We start from the raw sequence: 18,331 nt of genomic DNA on the forward strand, positions 1-18,331 counted from the left end.
GTACATAATCCTGCACACAAGCTGAGCAGTGATAATAAAAATGGTTTTCTCAAAACTGGTGTTAATTTAAAAAAAAAATCTATCCTCTTATGGTGAAGAGCATAAATTGTATCAAAATCACATCATTTAATACCTTAAATTATCTCAGGTGTTATATTTTCTCACCTAGAAGACAGGAAGCAAAGATAGTTTAAAATCTAGTAAAGAGTTATACCCATGAGTAACTTTGAATTACTACATTCTCATATCCCAAGACACATTTCCAGTCTCCCATGTAACAGGAGCAGTATCAGTTAAATCTGACCTAGTGGTTGATTTCAGACCTAAGGAATAACAGAATAAAATATAAATGGTTTTAGTTGAAGTGGTTAATGACAAAGAATTAAGGTATCTCTGGCAAATTCTTCTGTATTATGAATAAAAAAATACTCCAAATTTGTCCAGAGGCAAAAAATCAGACCTGAAAACCTGAATATGAGTAACATTATAAGCCCTTAACATGTTTTACTTAGGAATAAATATTCACGCAATAAGGATTAACACAAAAGTCCTTTAATTTAAAAATAAGTGGGGAGGGAAATTAAAGAGGAGTCAGAGAAAGGAAATGGAATGTGTACATGTTATAATTTAATTATAATATCAAAAATTCTCCAGAGACAACAGTCTGAAAGAATGATTTTATCACATCATAAAATCTATAAACTGAAAATGTGCACTAAACAAGAGGGTTAGATTAAGTTCTGTTTTTAAGTATAGGGGTACTTCATCAGCAATGCTTGACTATTGTAATGTGCGGGCTAAAGCAGAGAGCCCTTTACACTGTGAGTCCTTCACTCAGTGTCTGTATAATACCTGCTATGACACAAGTACTCAGCTGGCGCTTTGGAATAAAAGTCCAATACATTCTCTCCATGAGGCTGGATCATCTTCATAGCATAGGTAATAGAGCATCCTAAGAAAAACAGGTCTACCTGGTAAGGTCTTGCAATATCACTACATCCTTGATGAGCAAGGGCTGGGGGGATGGGAGAGGGGGTTTTCAGAGGGGAAACTAGGAAAGGAGATAACATTTGAAATGTAGAGAAAAAAATCTAATAAAAACAAAACCAAACAAACAAAAAAAAAGCATTCCCAATTTTAAGGCAAAAAAGACTTAGATTCACCTCTTCATTGGAGACAAGCCCGCATCACATTATAAGAAGATTGTAGGATGGGAAAATTAGATTATCAGAAACTTGATGAAAAATTAGTTTGCCATGTTTTCCTGTTTTTAGGTGAATTCATGTAACAAAGTGAAAAGATTTGTCGTAACTTAACTTATATTGCTGATCACACAATTTTATTGATTGCTCATTCAGTTGAATCATCACTAGGATTTGAATTTGGGGTTTTGTTTTGTTTCCATGGCAATAATTGGTCTATATGAATTACATAAATTCCAAACAGAACATTCAAGCCTGGTATACTAAAACATGCCCTAACTCCTAGTATTGTGGAGACTGAAGCAGGAAAGTTACTTTTGGATGATTATTTTTAGGAAACAACATTAAAGAAGTGACAGAATTATGCTTAGCAATACTAGACTAGTAGAAACATAGATAGGAAAACTAGTAGAAACATAGGTTCCCCAAAGATGGGCAATCTCTATATATAATATATATAGAGAGAAGTCAAACCAATAATAACTTCTGTGAGTGAAGAGACCCTATTGGAGGGAGGATGAGGATGAAATCTGAGTCTTAAAACTGTCATTTCAACTATGATCAGGAGAAACTTGAGAAGGAGCAGAGCAGAATTGGCCTATTAAAATGCCTCTCTCGTGTAACCGCCCTTACCTTAATGACTCAAGGCCAAAAGAATAGTTTTCAAAGTGGGAGTAATAAGGCAGAGTATCCCTATGTACTAGTTCTTTTGTATTTGCCTTTTATATTATTTTTAATTTCAGTGAAGTACCCATAAGTGTTCATTTGTGTCACTTGCAAAAATACAGCCTAGTGATATCTTCTACATTTGCATAATGATCTGTTAAGAACTGTACCTTTGCATCCTCTAAAACTGAAGCACTGTGTGAGCAAACAGTTGTGGGGTACATTTGAGTATAGAGATATAGTTTTCAAGAATATAAGGGTGTAGAATTGGAGAAGAAAAAAAGGAAGGGGAAAACCTACAAAAGTTTTGCCCTAAGTAACTGGAAAAATACAGGTGATATAAACTAAGCAAACAATCAGAAAAACAAACAAACAAGGTACTGGTTTGGATAATAAGGCTATTCAGCAGAGCAAAACTTTCAGTTAGCTTGAACATCTGATTTAGAGAGTTCTATTAACTAATAAAGTAAATATTAAGTATTAATTGTATGTGTATATGTGGTTGTATGTATACATGTTTATCATGGTATTAGAAAATTTATGTAAATTAAGTTCTGCGTTGAACTGTCATAGGCATGGATATTATTTTAAGGCATGCCTTTGAGTTACCTTAGCAAGAAATGTATGTATTGAACAACTACCAGGAAAGCCCAAGAACATAGCACTGAAGGACTTCAGAGGTATGGAAGAAAAATGTGCAATGAATGTACTAGGGATATAGATACGGTATAAATTGATGAAAAACTTGGAACAAGGTAGTAATCAACATGAATTATTTACATGCAAAATGATCAAGGAACACTATTAATAATGATATGAATGGGACACATCAAGAGTTGCTAAAAATAACAATAGGTATATATTTTGCCAGGTCACTTATCACAGTGAAAGAAGAAAGCAGTCATAATGTATTGGTAAGATCAAAAATCTAATTAAACTCAGTGCTGAAATTAAAAGAAAACTTAGAATCACTGAATATCAAAAATTTAAGAGAGTTATTTTTTCAAAAGAAGGAAAGGCAAATAAATAGGATGCTATTTATACTGGTGGTGCATCAGGTCTCAGATATACACAAGATTATATGGAAGTACAGAAGCTTTATTAAAGAGTGCATTGAAATAAGTTATGTATCAGAATATTCGAGGTTAAAGAAGGGTCACAATACCAATGGTGTCTGCATTGTTTAGTGGCAGTTGGTGATTCTGTGTGAAGTTTTTAAAAGAGGTATTTAGTCTGTGATGAATTATGCATTTCTAAATTTGCTGACCTTTTCTTTGATGACAATAACTGTCAGTAATTTGCTACATGGCAGTACTTTAAGAAAATAAACACAATCTGTCCCTTCAGGGTAAGGGTGACATTTTAACAATAAATGAAAAAGTGTCTGCCTCCTGAAATGCATTTTTTTTCAGGATAATTTCTCTCCAAGGATGGAGCAAACAGCCATTCTGAAATTGACATGACACACATGGAGAGGAACCATTAATAGTAAAATTCAATCTCTGCAAATATACCAAAAAATGCAGTGCAAGATAATTACAAGTGTCCAATGTACATGAACCTGATCTAAGAGCTCAGTATTTGGTGTCTTGGTTCCAAGAAGTCTTAAACCAAGATATCAAATACTGAGCTGGGCAGTGGTGGGACACATCTTTAATCCTAGCTCTTGGGAGGCAGAGGCAGGCAGATTTCTGAGTTTAAGGTTAGCCTGGTCTACAGAGTAAGTTCTAAGACAGCCAAGACTACACAGCGAAACCATCTCAAAAAACCAAAAGAAAGAAAGAAAGAAAGAAAGAAAGAAAGAAAGAAAGAAAGAAAGAAAGAAAGAAAGGAAGGAAGAAAGGAAGAAAGAAAGAAAGAAAGATCCTAAGTCACAGATTACCCTCCTCAACCTCTATAGCCTCCATTAAAATATTTTTTGTCATTCTAAATCTGGAAGTCCTCTGGGAAAAGCTTATCACATAATGAAGAAGGGAGAAAAGTCTCCCTCACGTGACCTTCAGAAAATCAGACACTATATACTTCAGAATTAGGACAGGAACTGACCTGGATACTTCCCTCCTTAGGACTGACTCTCATGGTACTGGAAGGTACTATGCAAGCTTCCAAAGCAGAGAGGCAACCAACAATCTTACATCACTATGATGCCTATTAATAATATCAATGTTAAAGATGGCAAGATAAACCTAAGGTCAATAGTGACATGCATACCTAGTTGGTCACCAAGAACTTCCTAATTAGACATGAATCCATCAATAAAAGTGAAAACTGTTCCTGGTGCTAGAAACCTAGCCAACTACTCAGTGAGAGTGAAGTCAAAAATATGGGAAGATAACCTACAACTACTACTTTAATAAACTAGCACAATCCCTACATACAGTATTTTTTTCCTTTTACCTATGGATATGCAGTCATCACCCCTCATCCAGGAAACTTCACTTTGCAACATACAGAGAGTATTACAGAAAAAGCATAGCCAATCAAAGTTCAAAATGGTAGAGCTCACTATGATACATTTACAAACTAACTCTAGCACCTAAGGCTCAAGGAATGCTGAGGAAGAAGAGACAGAATAACTTTAAGATCTAGAAAAAATCAAGGTGTTGACTATGTGATTGTGTCTTCTAGTAATGTCAGAGTTATATCCTAAAACTCTCACCATCATGACATCCCAAATGGGAACTGTGGAAGACTGACACTGATGGACATTTGGAAGTAGACTAGAAAAATCTCCAGTACTCAATCCTACACAAATAAGTACAGATAGCAAAGGGACTCTTGGAACAGGAGAAATAGTCTTCCCTAGACATAGCATACCAATTGGTTATCTAATGCCCAATGTTCAGTTCTGAAAACTCGCACACAAATAATATTATATGGACTGATAAGGTGATATTTAGTAATAATTATGTTTATACATGTATATGTATGTGTACATGTATATGTATGCATGTGTATGTATACATATACATGTATAAACAATGAATGAAAAATGGACGAGAGTTTGAAAGAACACAAAGGAGGTTATATTGGAGGGTTTGGAAGGAGAACATGGAAGAAAAATAATTATATCATAGTCTGTAAAACATGATAATAATAAAGAAAATAACTAATAAAGGAAAATCTTCCATAACTAAGACTATAGAAAATAAAAAAAGTTATTATTCCATTTGTATACAGAGACTATGGAAACAGCCATTTCTTTCATTACAAAGCTGTGGCATAAACATGGTACATAGAAATGAAAATTCCTAAAGGATTTAACACTTGTACATGTTTCTTCAAAACAGTATGAAATAAAGACAAAAGATGTAGACTTAGTTATTGAGTGTGCTCTGTCATAAGAGCTGAATGAATCGTTACTTGAAATGAGCTTAATAGGTACGCCATGTCCATGTTAACGTGTCTAAAATTTATAGACAGGAATACTGGTGATGGTTGGCTGTGAGTATCTGCATCTGTATTGGTCAAGTGCTGATAGAACCTCTCAGGGAACAGCCATACCAAGTTCCTGTCATCAAGATCTTCTTGGCGTAAGCAATAGTGTCAGGTTTTGGTGTCTATGGATGGGATGGATCCCAAAGTGGGACTTTCTCTGGATGGCCTTTCCTTCAACCTCTGCTCCATTTTTTGTCCCTGCATTTCCTTTAGACATGAATTCTGGGATAAAAAGATAAAAATTTTGAGATGGATGAGTGGTCCCTTCCCTCAACTGCAGTGGGGAGGTGTATATATCTGCTAAAAGTGGTGTTCAGGTTCTATCCCCCCTCATTGGGCATTTCAGCAAATGTCATCCCCATTGGGTTCTGAGAGCCTCTTGCATCCTTGGTGTATGGAACATTCTAATGGTTTCCCTGCTCCCCACCTCTCACTGTTATATTTTTCTATTCATTCTTTTGGCCCTCTAGATTTCTCTCCTGTCTCTTCCCATATCTAAACCTGTCCAACTTTTTTCGAACCCCCTCCCCTCTCCTGTCCAGTACCCTTCCTCCCTCCCCTTTATTTTTTCCCCCTTCTAAGTGGAACTGAAGCATCCACACTTTGGCCTTCCTTCTTGTTAAGATTCAAATTGTTTGAGTTGTATCATGAGTATTTTGAGCTTTTGAGCTAATATTCACTTATCAGTGAGTACATACCATGTATATCCTAAATAAGAATCAAGAATAAACCCACACACTTATGGACACTTGATCTTCAACAAAAAAGCCAAAAGCATACAATGGGAAAAATTAAAGCATCTTCAATAAATAATGCTGGTCCAACTAGCAATCTATATGTAGCAAAATAAAAATAGATCTATGTTTTTCTCCTTGCACAGAGCTCAAGTCCAAGAGGATCAAGGACATTAACATGAAAGCAGATACACTGAATCTAAAAGAAGAGAAAGTTAGAAAGAGCCTCAAATTGGAAAATTGGAAAGAACACAAGGGGAAATTTCTTAAACAGAACTCCAATGGCTTAGGCTATAAGATTAACAATTGATAAGTGGTACCTCATGAAAATGAAAAGCTTCTGTAAGGCAAAAGACACAGTCAATAGGACAAATCAGCAACCTAAAAATTGGGGAAAATATCTTTACTAACGCTATATCCAATAGAGGGATAATCTCCAAAATATATAAAAAAAAATCAAGAAACTGACCTACAAAAAGCCCAATAACTCATTTAAAATGGAATACAGAGTTAAACAGAAAATTCTCAGTTGAGGATCCCGAATGGCCAAGAAGCACCTAAAGAAATATTCAACATACTTAAGTCATCAGGGAAATGGAAATCAAAACAACCCTGAAATTCAGCCTTACCACAATCAGAATGGCTAAGATCAAAATCTCAGGCCACAGTAGATGCTGGCAAGGAGGTGGAGAAAGAGGAATACTCTTCAATTTCTGGTATTGGGATTGTAAGCTGGTACAACCACGTTGAAAATAAATCTGATGTTTCCTCAAAAAATTGGAAATAGTTCAACCTGAATACCCAGCCACACCACTACTGGGCATATACCCGAAAAATGCTCCAACATATAACATGGACACATGCATCACTGTGTTCATAGCACACTTATTTTTAATAGCTGGAAGATGGAAACAACCCAGATATCCCTCAACAAAATAATGGATATAGAAAATGTGGTACATTTATATAATGGAATACTACTCAGCTATTAAAAATGAAGACTTTCAGAATATTGTAGGCAAATAAATGGAACTAGAAAATACCATTCTGAGTGAAGTAAAAAAATAGCTGCTTTTAAGGCCCAAAGAAGACTCAGGATTATAAGAACGAGGCAGTCAGTGTGTCACTCAGGATTGAGTTGTGTTTATAAATGTCCTCAGCAGGGTTGATTGACTCGGTCATGGAATGGAATGCTACAGGACTGAAGAGAAGGAGTGACCTCAAATGGATGATTTTATGATTATATTTATCTGCCCCTTTTGTTTGTCCAGAATGTTTTGCTACAATATTTCTGTAGGATTCTGAATCAATGTTTTGCCTCTTTCTACAGTTGTTTTTGGGAAGCCTCACAGTTGACATGTAATGCCAGCTTTCTTAGCTTTACCTAGAGAAGAATAAAAACAATTTTGAAAGCCCCAGACACTGGACCAAGATATCCTGAATCTACACAGAAGGAAAGTATTAGGCCAGAGGAAAAAATTTAGTTTAGAAACTGAGGCATATATTTTATAGTACAGGTAATACACAATGGCTACAGGGCTTTCACTAAAGTTCATTCAAAGCCTGTATCTTAAGTTGTAGAGTCAATATGTGCATTGATATAAATAATATGCTATTTGTTAAATATGAATGCAGAGTTCAAACAAAAAAGACTGATTGTGAGAGTAATAAGAGAAAGATGTAGTCCTTCCGGTCTGAGCAGGTGCCCTGAGCAGACCTTAAGAGCTAGCTCTGCACCTAATCACACAGTACCCAGAGGAAGCTGGATTTCCAAGAACTCTTAGTCATCCTGGATCATAGGTGAGGAAGCCACAACATCTGCCCCAACATGGGGAGTTACTGGGACCCCTGGGGGTTCCAGGTACACAGGAATCCCCATCTGGCCAGTGGCATGGGTTCCTTCCAGTCTGAGCCAGTGCACTGAGCAGACCTTGGACACTAACTCTGCACCAAGTCCCACAACACCCAGAGGCACCTCACTCTGAGGTGCTCTAACACATCCAAAATCATAGGATCATAGGATCATAGGATCACAGGATTTCAGGAGCTTGGTCACAAAAGGATTTTAGAATCCCAGAGGCAACTTGACTTCCAGGAGCTCTTACACACAGTATTTAAGGATCACAGGATCACAGAAACATCTGGCCTCTCAGAAGTTCTGACACAACAAAGATAACAGGAAGGATAGGCTGTAGTCAGAGACAGTGAATGTAGGTAGCACTAGAGATAAACAGATAGCAGGAAGCAAGAGCAACAGAAACCAAGGATATTTGGTATCATCAAAATTCAGTTTTCCCATTGTAGCAAGTTCTAGATACCCCATGACACTGGAAAAGTAGGATTTAGATTTAAAATCACTTCTCATGATAATGATAGAGGACTTTAAGAAGGACATAAACAAATCCCTTAAAGAAATACAGAATAGAGGTAAAGAGGTAGAAGCCGTTAAAAAGGAAACACAAAAATCTCTTAAAGAATTACAAGAAAACACAATCAGACAGGTGAAGGAATTGAAAAAAAATCCAGGAAGTAAAAGTAGAAGTAAAAATAATAAAGGAATCACAAAAGGAGACTACCTTGGAGCTAGAAAAATTAGGAAAAATATGAGGAGTCATAGATGTAAGCATCACCAACAGAATACAAGAGATAGAAGAGAGAATCTTAGTGGCAGAAGATACCATATAAAACATTGGCATAACCGTCAAAGAAAATGCAAAATTCTAAAAGCTCATAACCCAAGTCATTCAGGAAATCCAAGGCATAATGAGAAGGCCAACCTAAGGATAATAGGTATACAAGAAAGTAAAGTTTCTCACATTAAAAGGCCTGGGAATATCTTCAACAAAATTATAGAAGAAGACTTCCTTAATCTAAAGAAAGACATGCACATGAACATACAAAAAGCCTACAGAACTCCAAATAGTGTAGACCAGAAAAGAAATTCTTCCAGTCACATAATAATCAAATGCACAAACAAAGAATGCATGTTAAAAGCAGTAAGGGGAAAAGGTTGACCATATAAAGGCAGACCTATCAGAATTACAGACTTCTCACCAGAGACTATGAAGCCAGAAGATCTTGAACAGATGTCATACAGACTCTAAGAGAACACAAATGCCTGCACAGGTTACTATACCCAGCAAAACTCTCAATTAACATAGATGGAGAAACCAAGGTATTCCATGACAGAAATATATTTGAACAATTTCCACAATTCTATCCCTACAAAGGATACTAGATAGAAAACTCCAACACAAGGAGGTAAAATATACCCTAGAAAGAGCAAGAATGTAATCATCTTCCAACAAACTCAAAGGAAATAGACACAGAGCATAGTTCCACATCTAATAACAAAAACAACAGGAAGCAATAATCACTTTTTTCTTAATATCTCTTAATGTCAATGACCTCAGTTCTCCAATAAAAAGACATAGACTAACAGACTAGATACATAAACAGGACCCAACATTTTGCTGCATACAGGAAATGCACCTCAGTGACAAAGATAGACACCACCTCAAAGTAAAAGGCTAGAAAACAATTTTCCAAGCAAATGGCCCAAAAAACCAAGCTGGAGTAGCCATTCTAATGTTGAATAAAATCAACTTTTTACCAAAAATTATCAAAAAAGATAAGGAAGGACACTTCATAATCCTCACTTCATTCTCAATTCTGAACAGCTATACTCCAAGTGTAAGGGTACCCACACTCATAAAACAACAACAACAATAACAACAATAAAACTTTACTAATGCTCAAAGCACACATTGCACCTCACACAATAATAGTAGGAGACCCCAGTATCATCAATGAACAGATCATGGAAACAGAAACTAAACAGAGACATACTGAAACTAAAAATAGTTATGAACCAAACATAGTAAAAGCAATACAGCAAACCAGTAGCCAAGATCAAACTAATGGGAGAGAAACTTGAAGCAATCCCACTAAAATCAGAGACTAGACAAGGCTGCCTACTCTCTCCCTATCTAATCAACATAGTACTTGAAGTTCTTGCTAGGGCAATTAGACAGCACAAGAAGGTCAAAGGGATAGAAATTAGATAGGAAAAAGTCAAAATATCACTATTTGCAGATGATGTGATAGAATACTTAAGTAATCCCAAAAATGCAACCAGAAAAATCCTACAGCTGATAACTTCAGCAAAGTGGCTGGATATAAAATTAACTCAAACAAATTAGTAGCCTTCTTCTACTCAAAGGATAAACAGACTGAGAAAGAAAGTTGGGAAATGACACCATTCACAATAATTACAAGTAATATATAAAAAAAAATACCTTGGTGTGAGTCTAACCAAGCAAGCAAGTGAAAGATCTGTATGACAAGAACTTCAAGTCTCTGAAGAAAGGAATCGAAGAGGATCTCAGAAGACAGAAAGATCTCCCATGTTCATGGATTGTCAGACTGCTGAAAGCAATCTACAGATTCAGTGCAATCTCCATGAATATTCCAACTCAATTTTTTATAGAATTAGAAAAAGAAATTTCCAAATTCATCTGGAATAATAATAATAAAAAAACCCAGGATAGTGAAAAGAATACTCAACAATAAAAGAACTTCTGGGGAATAACCATCCCTGACCTCAAGCTGAATTACAGAATAATCGTGATAAAAACTGCACGGTATTGGTGCAGTGGCAGGCAGGTAGATCAATGGAATAGAATTGAAGACCCAGAAATGAATCCACACATATATGGTCACTTGATCTTTGACAAAGTAGCTAAAACAATTCAGTGGAAAAAAAAACCAGCATTTCAACAAATGGAACTGTTCTAATGTGGTCAATATGTAGAAGAATGCAAATTGATCCATTCTTATCTCCCTGTACATGGCTCAAGTCCAAATGGATCAAGGACCTCCACATAAAACCAGATACACTGAAACTAATAGAAAAGAAAGTGGGAACAACCTCCAGCCCATTGGCACAGGGGAAATTTTCCTGAACAGAACACCAATCGCTTATGCTCTAAGATCAAGTATTGACAAATGGGAACTCATAAGATACAAAGCTTATGTAAGGGAAAGGACACTGCCAATTGGCCAAAAAGACAACCAACAGAGATCTTGGGAAAAGATCTTTACCAATCCTATATCCAATAAAGAGCTAATATACAATATATAAAAAACTCAAGAAGTTAGACCACAGAGAACCAAATAACCCTATTAAAAATGGGGTACAGAGCTAAACAAAGAATTCTCAACTGGGGAATATTGAATAGCTGCGAAGCACCTAAAGAAATGTTCAACATCCTTAGTCATCAGGGAAATGCAAATCAAAACATCCTTGAGATTTCACCTTATACCAGTCAGAATGGCTAAGATCCATAACTCAGGTGACAGCACATGCTGGGAAGGATGTGGAGAAAGAGGAGCACTCCTCCATTGCTGGTGGGATTGCACACTGGTACAACCACTCTGGAAATCAGTCTGGCTTTTCCTCAAAAGATGGACATATTATTTCCTGAAGACCCAGCTATACCACTCTTCTCTAAATACCACAAAGATGCTCCAACATATAACAAGGACACATGCTCCATGTTCATAGCAGCCTTCTTCATAATAGGCAAAAGCTGGAAAGAATCTAGATGCCCTTCAACAGTGGAATAGATACAGAAAATGTGGTACATTTCACAATGGAGTACTACACAAATATTAAAAACAATGACTTTTATGAGATTCTTAGGTGAATGGATAGAACTAGAAAATATCATTCTGAGTGAGGTAACCCAATCACAAAATAGCACACATGGTGTACACTCCCTGATAAGTGGATAAGCCCAGAAGCTCAGAAAACCAAAGATATAGTTCACAGACTACATGAAGCTTAAGAAGAAGGAAGACCAAAGTACAGATACTTCAGTCCTTCTTAGAAGGGGCAACAAAATCATTACAGGAGTAAATATGGAGACAAACTGTGGAACAGAGACTGAAGGAATAGCCATCCAGAGACTGCTCCACTTGGGGATGCATCACATATACATTTGCCAAAAGCAGACACTATTGTGGATGCCAACAAGTGCATGCTGACAGGAGCCTGATACAACTGTCTTCTGAGAGGTTCTGCGAGAGCCCGACATATACAAAGGAGGATGTTGGTATCCAACCATTGAAGTGATCATGGGTTCCCCAATGGAGGAGTTAGAGAAAGGACTGAAGGAGCTGAAGGGGTTTGCAACTCTACAGAAGAAGAGCAATATCAACCAGAGCCCCAGTGTCTAAACCATCAACCAAGGAATACACATGGAAGGACCCATGGCTTCAGCCATATATGTAGGGGAGGATGCTCTTCTCAGGCATCAATGGGAGAAGAGGCCCTTGGTCAGGTTAAGACTTCATGCTCCAGTGTAGGGGAATGTGAGGACAGGGAGGTGGGAGTGAGGGGGGCACACCCTCATAGAAGCAGGAGAAGGGGGGATGGGATAGAGGGTTTCTGTGGGTAAAATCAGGAAGGGGATAACGTTTGAAATGTAAATAAATAAAATATCCAATATAAAATGACTAATCATAAGAGACAGAGACGAGAGAGAGAGAGAGAGAGAGAGAGAGAGAGAGAGAGAGAGAGAGAGAGAGAGCTGTTGGGAATAACTGCTCTAATTCCTTCCTTCCCAGGCATTGCAGTAGTAAAGTTAAAAACTGACTCTCTTACCAGCATCTCAGTCTTCTAATTAGCAACATAATTTGACCCTGCCCTGTTAATGACTTTTCTACATTGACTCTCAATACAGGCAAGCAAGCATGAGGTATGAAAACATTCCAGGCATTTTCCAATGTTTAAGGACATTGCCTGACAGTGTACAACTACTGATAAATTTTAAAGTAAATAAAAGGAGAGACTTCCAGTCTATTGGCAGTGAATTATACACAAAGGTAAAAGAGGTAATAAGAGAGTGAGTGATTTTGTTTACAGACATGACTGGTTGACTAGCATGCAATTACAAGAAATGTTTTCAGTTTGTCCTTTGTAAAAGTGATTGTGGGATGTCACACAAGGATTGCTATTATGAATGGATACTTTCAGAGTACAGAAGAATGATAGTGTGGACGGCTGCATGCTGCAAAGTCATGAGTATTAGATGTGGTCACTATTAGCTACAGCACTTCTTATGACACACTAGATGGAGAACAAATGTTAATTCTGGATAAGCAGCACTAAAGGTAAATGGAGTGGCAGGTTGTGGGCTCACTGGTCTCACTGTGCTAATTAATTAGTCAGCAGCAGTTATGTTTTGGCAGAGTCCTGTGGAGCTGGGAAGATAGAAAACATGTCTTGGAGGAAGCCACAGTAGATGACATAACTGACTAAGAAAAGATTATTTGAGCATCCTCAAAAATACAAATAACCTTAGAGGACCCACTCCACTTCACACTTAACTATTTTGCCAAGTGTCTAAGTTTGTTTTGAAGCAAATTATATCATTTATTTTGAAATCTTCACATCGTGGTAGGTAAATTAATGATGTCTCCGTGATCTCTGGTGCAAACATAGAGACACACCGAAACGACCATGAAAAAAGGAAAACTGCAGATGGCTGGTTCTAAGCATTAGGATTCTGACTTAATTGCTGCGGGATAAAGTCTGCCCATGGGAAGTTTTAAGAGTTCCCAAGGTAGTTTCATTGTGCAACCATGAATGAGAGTAGCTGCTCTGTTTTGTTCTGCCCTTTAACCAAGGAAATGGCATCTAACTCTGATTGTGTCTTAAAGTCCCTTGGGGAGCTTCTAAAAGAAATCAGATTTTGATCAACGTCAGGCCAGAATAATAAAAGTATTCAGCATTACAATTAAGGTATTTAAAAGGCACATAATTTGCTGATCTGTATCAAGAATCCCATTTAGCAATAAAAATTGAAAAAGAAGATGACTCCTTGTCATAAAGATATGCAAGAATATTTAGAGTTGTCTATGATTTAAATTACTATCTGCCTCCTAGATTGAATATTACTGCAGACTGAACTCTGCTTTGTTCTTATGCTGTTGCTTTGTAATTAATGATTTGCATAATGGTGAAAACTATTAGAGAAACAACAGTTTATAATCTATCTCTTCTTTAGCAAATTAAAAACTAGAGGCAGGATGATAGTGGCCAGTAAGCACAAGATAAGGTAAGAGATCAGTACTTCAGGTACTGGTAAGTTGTACATATTCCAGTAACATGCCTCTTTTTTCCATGCTCATACAACCACAATTAAGTGCATTGCATCATAAGCAGAAAAAAAAACACTAAATGCACATGGTGTAAACATTTGAGACAAAAACAGAATTATGTGCATTAATGGGAAAGGCTTGGAAGAGAGGGCAATGGAGGAAACTATGTTCAAAAAACATTGTATTTGAGAGTGAAATGGTCAAAACAGAAACATTTTAAAAGAAGAGGTCTAACTCTATCCCTAACTAATTCTATCACCTTTGGGGAAGTTATTTGACCTTAAGCTGAAGAACAGAGTAATAACATTTTTTTAATTGCTACACATTATTGTGGTAACTCTCAAATAATTAAATCAGATAAAATAGCAAAAATTTAAATGTGTTAACTGTTTATGAGTAATGTGAAAATTGTAATAAATTTCATAGATATCCTTGGCTCACTAACTGTAATAATGTGTCAAACAGGGAAAAATATTTATACTCCTTAATTTTGATATTTGTTCTTTTAAAATATGCGACAAGTACCATGATTTTATAATTTTAATTTTGATTATGCAATTTTTTAATGGATTCTTGTTGATATAATTTAACTTTATTCAGGAAATTCAAATTATAGACAACTAAATGTAATTCAATAATGTATAATTTTATTTAAGTACTTTTTACATGTAAAGTATGGATATTCATTTAATAAGGCACCGTTTATATTCCCACAAGAACACAATGTAGTTTTTTGCAATATAATATGTAGAGATATAGACATAAGGCCACTTCACATTATGTCTGTTATCTACCTAATTTCATACTATGGAATCTAAGAATTTGTTAGGAATTGAAGACCTAGACTTTAAGATTAAATGCTTTTGTTCAAGGTAAAATCATATAAAATATTTTGAAAGATAAGAGGACATTCAATATATGAGAAAAACTTTTCTAAGATACAAGGTCATAAGCAAAAGGGAATAGGAGAGTGTAACTGTAGTCCCTAAGCTTCCTAGATTCCTAGATCATTCCTACATCATTTGGATTCATTTGTTCAGTTGTGTTCAATTGAGTGCCTGCCTCAGTGTGATGCAAGGCTTATCCTCTTCCAAAAATTACCAACCAAATATTTACAAAAATTGAATATATTGTTTAGATTCTTAAATTCTTTCTTGGATGTTAAAATCTTCAATATATGTTGGATGTGAAATTTTGTGATAGCATCTCTCTAATTTGACTTTAAGCACAGCTTTGTCCCCTGGCAGAGCTTATTACAAACTTCAGGTTTAGAACTCCTGAGGACATAAAGTAGTGGCAGAGCAGATTGGAGAAGATGTGACCTAATCACTAGGTCTTGTTTGGAAAATAAAAATAGGAATGTGCTACAGTCAATGGCAACATCTGCAATAAGCTTTTGGAGGGACATGCATCAACTTATCAGCTCCATAAAGAAATAGTTACCACTTTCCTCCGATATGGCCGAATTACTTCATGTCTTTTGAACTTTTTCTCAGATTCTTGCAAGCTGTTTGAACAATATGAACAAATTCATGCATCATTCTATTTCACTTAGAATGCTGTTTTGGCTAGAATGGAGTTGCTTTCTGGAGAAGAGTCAAAATTGTGTCTTTAAATATCTATGAGGCTAGATTCCAGAACTTAGGATAGGTGTGTGAAAAAAAAAAAAAAACCACTTTAAAAAAGAGAAACAAAAATACAGTAAAGTATTCTATCAATTAAACTGCAAGTCAAAAATAACCATGTAAGTTATAAAAATGAAAAAATACCTTAAAAGTCATGAATAAGATCCTAATTTCATGTTGATAAATGTGTCAATACTATTGATATAATTTCTATCTAATAAAAGACTATAAATTTTATTTTTTATTTACAACTGAATAAAATTTCAACAGTAAGATGTCAAATTGCAGTGCATAATTATTATTTATGTTCAAAAAAGAAATCAAATCTAACACAATGGATTGCAACTCTTTATTAAAGACATGAATGGCAGAGAAGAGTGTTAGAGAGGTGATAGGTGGGTAGGTAGATAGGTAGATAGATAGATAGATAGATAGATAGATAGATAGATAGATAGATAGATATCTACATATAAACATGCATGCATGTACAGGTAGTATATATACATATATACATACACATATACAGACTGACTGATAGGCAAACAGACAGATGATAAATATAATAAATGAACACAATTAGTATTGCTTACATATACATTTGTATTGAGCTGACCATTGGTTATGAGAAACCTATCAGGGGCCACATCCTTGAATAAAACTGACTCTCCTTCTCCCAAGCAACTGTTGACTGCCTATAGATACTCAATTAGGGATAAGGCCTTGTGAGTATTTTTCACAATCCATCCTGAAATGTTGATTCATGTGATTTAATGTGAGGCAGTCATATTTGTTGAAAGGTCATGGGTATAAACAATACCCCTACCATGATCAGAAGACACTACCATTCAACAATATTCCCAGTTTCTTTTACTCTTTCACAACCTCTTCTAAGATGTTCCTTGAGCCTATGTGTAGTGGTAGCATCATTAATGTCCTATTCGTGGATGGGACTCTGCACATGGATCAGTTATGATTTTTTTTTTGTAATAACCTTTGTCTGATAAAAAAGATAGATTCTTTGGTGAGGTATGAAATCTTAATTAAACTGTGGGTATAGGAATAAATATTTAGAAGACAGATGGGACTATATTATGTTAGCAAAATGGCAGTAGTTGGTTATTATCCTGGGTGGATGATCTCTTTTGCCATGACTTCTTAGCTCAGCTTACAGCTTACAGGAGTTCCCCCTATTGAGTTGCTCTTATTAAATAGCTTTTGGTTGCTATTGTATGTTGTGGGTATATTTTACTAAGTGTGTCATATAGCAGTTCAAAGCCTTTAAGTCTAGATATACATTTTGATGTATGTTTTTTAGCTGAAGCCTTTATAGCAATTTCAAATATCGGGAGAGGTAGATCTAATACAGCAGGCATCAGAGTCAGTATTGTTTTGCTATCCTTATGTGACCAAAACATGTGGGGGTCTTCAGCAATAGGGTCTTACCTTAAAATTCTGCTATGTAATGAAGAGAAACAGTAGTAATAAACATTGTATTCAAAGGCCTCCTGCACCCTCAGTCCAGAAATATTTGGTTCTGTGCTTTTGTTTATTAGGTTGTTGCTGCTGCAGGAGTATTATCAATACTCAATAAAATAGCAGATTTTCTTCTGGCATTTTCAAAATCCTTAGTATTATCCATCTACCATACTTTGTTGCTCTCCTATCTTTTACAGTCACTCCACTCCCCAGTTGAGTCTCACCATGTGTTAATCTAAAGATTCAGGGGAATGATGCTGACAAAAAAGAGAGAATATATGGCATTTTTCTTTTGGGTTCTAGGCTATCTCACTTGGTATATTTTCTAGTTCCACCCAATTACCTACACATTTAATGATTTCATTTTTCTTCGGAGCTCAATAGAATCTCACTGCTTATATGTACTATATTCTCATAGCCATTCACGTGCTGATGAATATCTAGATTGCTATACAGCTCTGGGATATATATCTGAATAATTCTACATCATATTTCATTTATACATACATGGCCATCTATACTCCTTTCCACTGATTGATCACTGTTTTATATATATATATATATATATATATATATATATAGATAGATAGATAGATATAGATATAGATATAGATATAGATATAGATATAGATATAGATATAGATATAGATATATAGATATATATATCCGTAGGATCATAAGCGCAATGAAACCATGTTTTGTAGTCCAGTGGATGCTATAGATTTCCTTCAGTGTTCTGCTTTTTTGCTACCTATGTTAAAATCCTTGACAGTTGGCCTTTTTACATGTGTTCCAAACTCATATTCTGAGTAAGAAGACTTACATGGTTTTTCTCACTTCTGACTTGAACAGTGAGTTTTCCTAGAAAAATACTATTACTTGTTAAATTTTCTTAGTATATATGCGATTTTAAATGTAACATATAATTATATGACTGCTTAAAAATATTTCAAAATACTTTTATCATGAAGGGATGTTGGATTTTATCAAATGCTTTCTCAGCATCTAGTGAGATGATCATATG

The sequence above is a fragment of the Mastomys coucha genome, unplaced genomic scaffold (genome assembly GCF_008632895.1).
Source record: "Mastomys coucha isolate ucsf_1 unplaced genomic scaffold, UCSF_Mcou_1 pScaffold12, whole genome shotgun sequence".
NCBI classification, from domain to species: domain Eukaryota; kingdom Metazoa; phylum Chordata; class Mammalia; order Rodentia; family Muridae; genus Mastomys; species Mastomys coucha.